This window comes from Arachis hypogaea, chromosome 7 (assembly GCF_003086295.3).
Source record: "Arachis hypogaea cultivar Tifrunner chromosome 7, arahy.Tifrunner.gnm2.J5K5, whole genome shotgun sequence".
In the NCBI taxonomy this organism is placed as follows: Eukaryota; Viridiplantae; Streptophyta; class Magnoliopsida; order Fabales; family Fabaceae; genus Arachis; species Arachis hypogaea.
The window spans coordinates 22055488-22061063 of NC_092042.1; the positions used below are offsets into that span (position 1 = coordinate 22055488).

The following is a 5576-nucleotide window of genomic DNA, read 5'->3' on the forward strand; positions in this document are numbered from 1 at the left end:
AAAGAGACTCCCAACTGCCTGTCGTAACCTTCCTAGATATGAACACTTCAGTACTCAAGAAACGGTCACCCGAGGTGGTATATCTCGAATCAGATTCTGAGACAAAAGGAGAGGAGTTCGACAGCCCTAGCCAAGAGGAGGACCTAATAGAGGAGGATCCAGAGGAGGAGTTGACCTTTTGCGGAAGTCCAAAGGTGGAGTACGTGCCCTATTCCCCCACTTCGGCACCCCGTCAGATCTTAGTTCACCCCACACAATGGAATCATATCTGCACCGCACGGAAAAATGTTGGAAGAGGACTACTAGTCCCCCGATTCATGAAAGACTGAAGGGTCCTAATCAAGGATAGGATATGACACAAGGACGGGAGTTTTTTCGACGAAATTAGTTAGGATAAATTGGTTTCTTTTCCTTTTGTCATAATTACTTTTAAGCACTTTCTTCTTTTAGAATCGTACTCTTGGGAATTTTGCTGTTATTCTATTTGCTTGAACTTCTTTGAGTGTATTCAATTCTGTCTTTTTAGTGCTATTTGATTGCTACGCAAAACTTCATGCGTATTTTCCTCCTTCCTTGCATAACGATTGAGTTCATTGATTTTCTATCAAGGGTGACACCCTATCTAAGGGCCTTGATGAGCAGATAATTTGTACGCTTTTTGGCATTGTTTTTAGTATGTTTTTAGTATGTTCTAGTTAGTTTTTAGTATATTTTTATTAGTTTCTAGTTAAAATTCACTTTTCTGGACTTTACTATGAGTTTGTGTGTTTTTCTGTGATTTCAGGTATTTTCTGGCTGAAATTGAGGGACTTGAGCAAAAATCTGATTCAGAGACTAAAAAGGACTGCAGATGCTATTGGATTCTGACCTCTCTGCACTCGAAGTGGATTTTCTAGAGCTACAGAAGCCCAATTGGCGCGCTCTCAACGGCGTTGGAAAGTAGACATCCTGAGCTTTCCAGCAATATATAATAGTTCATACTTTGCCCGAGATTTGATGGCCCAAACTGGCGTTTCAAATCAGCTCAAGAATTCCCAGCGTTAAACGCCGGAACTGGCACAAGAATGGGAGTTAAACGCCCAAACTGGCACAAAAGCTGGCGTTTAACTCCAAGAAGAGTCTCTACACGAAAATGCTTCAATGCTCAGTCCAAGCACACACCAAGTGGGCCCGGAAGTGGATTTTTATGTCATTTACTCATCTTTGTAAACCTTAGGCTACCAGTTCTCTATAAGTAGGACCTTTTGCTATTGTAGTTTCATCTTTAGATCTTTGAATCTTTTGATCACGTTTGGAGGCTGGCCTCTCGGCCATGCCTAGACCTTGTTCTTATGTATTTTCAACGGTGGATTTTCTACACACCATAGATTAAGGTGTGGAACTCTGCTGTACCTCGAGTATTAATGCAATTACTATTGTTCTTCTATTCAATTCAGCTTGTTCTTGTTCTAAGATATCACTTGTTCTTCAACTTGATGAATGTGATGATCCGTGACACTTATCATCATTCTCACCTATGAACGTGTGCCTGATAACCACCTCCGTTCTACCTTAGATTGGGTGGATGTCTCTTGGATCCCTTAATCGGAATCTTCGTGGTATAAGCTAGAATTGATGGCGGCATTCAAGAGAATCCGGAAGGTCTAAACCTTGTCTGTGGTATTCTGAGTAGGATTCAATGATTGAATGACTGTGACGAGCTTCAAACTCGCGATTGTGGGGCGTTAGTGACAGACGCAAAAGAATCACTGGATTCTATTCCGACATGATTGAGAACCGACAGCTGAATAGCCGTGCCGTGACAGGGTGCGTTGAACATTTTCAGTGAGAGGATGGGAGGTAGCCACTGACAACGGTGAAACCCTACATACAGCTTGCCATGGAAAGGAGTAAGAAGGATTGGATGAAGACAGTAGGAAAGCAGAGAGACAGAAGGAACACAGCATCTCCATACACTTATCTGAAATTCTTACCAATGAATTGCATAAGTATCTCTATCTTTATCTTTATGTTTTATTCATACATCATCCATAACCATTTGAGTCTGCCTGACTAAGATTTACAAGGTGACCATAGCTTGCTTCATACCAACAATCTCTGTGGGATCGACCCTTACTCGCGTAAGGTTTATTACTTGGACGACCCAGTACACTTGCTGGTTAGTAGTGCGAGGCTGTGATGAAGAGTTGAGATTACAATTGTGCGTACCATGTTGATGGCGCCATTGATGATCACAATTTCGCCCACCAAGTTTTTGGCGCCGTTGCCGGGGATTGTTGAGTTTGGACAACTGACGGTTCATCTTGTTGCTTAGATTAGGTATTTTTCAGAATTCTTAAGAATGAATTCTAGAGTTTCATGATGATCTGTTGAAGTCTGGCTGGCTGTGAAGCCATGTCTAATTTTATTGGACCGAGGTTTCAACTTATCATCACAAGAGCTTGCTGATTTCTATCAATCTTGCTGTTGGAGCAATAATCTGCTAAGGCTTGGCTAGCCATTGGCCATGTCTAGTGTTTTGGACCGGAGCTTTCTTTGAAAGTTTGGCTGGCTATGAAGCCATGTCTAATTCCTGGACCGGAGTCTTAGACTAACATTGCATGATTCTTGGAATTCTCATTAAGAATTTTGATATCTTTATTTTCTTTTCCACTTAATTTTCGAAAAATCCAAAAAAATTTACAAAATCATAAAAACCAAAAATATTGTATGTTTCTTGTTGAGTCTAGAGTCTCATTTTAAGTTTGGTGTCCTGCATGCATTGTTTATTTGATTTCAGTTGCATTTTGATTATTCCTCATCATTAAAAATCCAAAAATATTTTTAATTTGTGTCTTTTCAAGTCAATAATACAGAGAATTGAAGATTCAGAATATACAACAGAGGAATTATACAGAAAAAGTTGGGCGTTCAAAACGCCCAGTGAAGAAGGCAAATTGGCGTTTAAACGCCAGCCAGGGTGCCTGGCTGCGCGTTTAACGCCCAAAAGGGTAGTGGTTTGGGCGTTAAACGCCAGAATGTGCACCATTCTGGGCGTTTAACGCCAGGATGACACAAGAGGGAAGATTCTGTTTTTAATTCAAATTTTTTTCAGGTTTTCAAAATTTTTCAAAATCAAATCTTTTTCAAATCAAATATTTTCAATCAAATCTTTTTCAAAATCAATTTCTTTCCATTTTCAAAAATACTTGCTATCAATTAATGATTTGATTCAACATTTCAAGTATGTTGCCTTTTCTGTTGAGAAAGGTTTAATGTTTGAATCATATCTTTTCTTGTTAGCCAAGTCATTAATTTTAAAATCAAATCTTTTTAAATTGTTTTTCAAATCATATTTTCTCAATCACATCTTTTTAAAACCATAACTTTTCAATCATATCTTTTTAATCACATCTTTTTCAAAATAGTTTTCAAAGCATATCTTTTTAATTTCTAACTTCAAAATCTTTTTCAAAAATCACTTGATTTCTTTTCCACCCTTGGTTTTCGAAAATCAATTGGTGTTTTTTCAAAATGTTTTCAAAATCTTTTACTTAATTTTCGAAAATTTCTTCCCCTCTTCTCACATCCTTCTATTTATGGACTAACACTATTCCTTAATGTACAATTCGAACTCCATCTTTCTTAATAAGTTCAAATTTTCTACCTCTTCCTTCCATTTTTCTTTTCCTCTGACACCTCAAAGAATCTCTATACTGTGACATAGAGGATTCCATATTTTCTTGTTTTCTTCTCTTGCATATGAGCAGGAGCAAAGACAAAAGCATTCTTGTTGAGGCTGATCCTGAACCTGAAAGGACCTTGAAGCGAAATCTAAGAAAAGCTAAGGCACAATTCTTTGTAGAGGACCTAACAGAAATCTTCAAAGAAGAAGAACCCATGGCAGCCGAAAACAACAACAATGCCAACAATGCAAGGAAGGTGCTGGGTGACTTTACTGCACCTACTCCCGACTTCTATGGGAGAAGCATCTCTATCCCTGCCATTGGAGCAAACAATTTTGAGTTTAAGCCTCAATTAGTTTCTCTAATGCAACAGAATTGCAAGTTTCATGGACTTCGATTGGAAGATCCTCATCAGTTTTTAGCTGAATTCTTGCAAATCTGTGACACTGTCAAGACCAATGGGGTTGACCCTGAGGTCTACAGACTTATGCTATTCCCTTTTGCTGTAAGAGACAGAGCTAGGATATGGTTGGACTCACAACCTAAAGAAAGCCTGAACTCTTGGAAAAAGCTAGTCAATGCCTTCTTGGCAAAGTTCTTTCCACCTCAAAAATTGAGTAAGCTTAGAGTGGAAGTCCAAACCTTCAGACAGAAGGAAGGAGAATCCCTCTATGAAGCTTGGGAAAGATACAAACAATTAATCAGAAAGTGTCCCTCTAATATGCTTTCAGAATGGAGCATCATAGGTATTTTCTATGATGGTCTGTCTGAACTGTCCAAGATGTCTTTGGATAGCTCTGCTGGAGGATCTCTTCATCTGAAGAAGACGCCTATAGAAGCTCAAGAACTAATTGAAATGGTTGCAAATAACCAATTCATGTACACTTCTGAAAGGAATCCTGTGAACAATGGGACTAATCAGAAGAAATGAGTTCTTGAGATTGATACTCTGATTGCCATATTGGCTCAGAACAAGATATTGACTCAGCAAGTCAATTTCATTTCTCAAAGTCTGTCTGGAATGCAAAATGCACCCGGCAGTACTAAGGAAGCTTCATCTGAAGAAGAAGCTTATGATCCTGAGAACCCTTCAATGGAAGAGGTGAATTACATGGGAGAGCCCTATGGAAACACCTATAATCCCTCATGGAGAAATCATCCAAATCTCTCATGGAAGGATCAACAGAGACCTCAACAAGGTTTCAACAACAATAATGGTGGAAGAAACAGGTTTAGCAATGGCAAGCCTTTTCCATCATCTTCTCAGCAACAGACAGAGAGTTCTAAGCAGAACAACTCTGACTTAGCAACCATGATCTCTGATCTAATCAAAACCACTCAAAGTTTCATGACTGAAACAAGGTCCTCCATTAGAAATTTGGAGGCACAAGTGGGTCAGCTGAGCAAGAAAATTACTGAACTCCCTCCTAGTACTCTTCCAAGCAATACAGAAGAAAATCCAAAAGGAGAGTGCAAGGCCATCAACATGGCCGAATTTGGAGAGGAGGGAGAGGCAGTGAACGCCACTGAGGAAGACCTCAATGGACGTCCACTGGCCTCCAATGAGTTCCCTAATGAGGAACCATGGGAATCTGAGGCTCACACTGAGACCATAGAGATCCCATTGGATTTACTTCTGCCATTCATGAGCTCTGATGAGTATTCTTCCTCTGAAGAGGATGAAGATGTCACTGAAGAGCAAGTTGCCAAGTACCTTGGAGCAATCATGAAGCTAAATGACAAGTTATTTGGTAATGAGACTTGGGAGGATGAACCCCCTTTGCTCACCAAAGAACTGGATGACTAGACTAAGCAGAGATTACCTCAAAAGAGACAGGACCCTAGGAAGTTCTCAATACCTTGTACCATAGGCACCATGACCTTCAAGAAGGCCTTGTGTGACTTAGGGTC

At 39.7% G+C, this 5576-nt stretch overlaps 1 non-coding gene across 1 annotated transcript; it reads right to left on the reverse strand.

Moving 5' to 3' along the window:
• Positions 1–4284: 4284 nt before the first annotated feature.
• LOC112704676 (small nucleolar RNA R71) lies at positions 4285–4392 on the reverse strand. The gene has a single exon (XR_003155289.1). It is a non-coding gene; the product is annotated as a small nucleolar RNA R71 (small nucleolar RNA).
• Positions 4393–5576: the final 1184 nt, after the last annotated feature.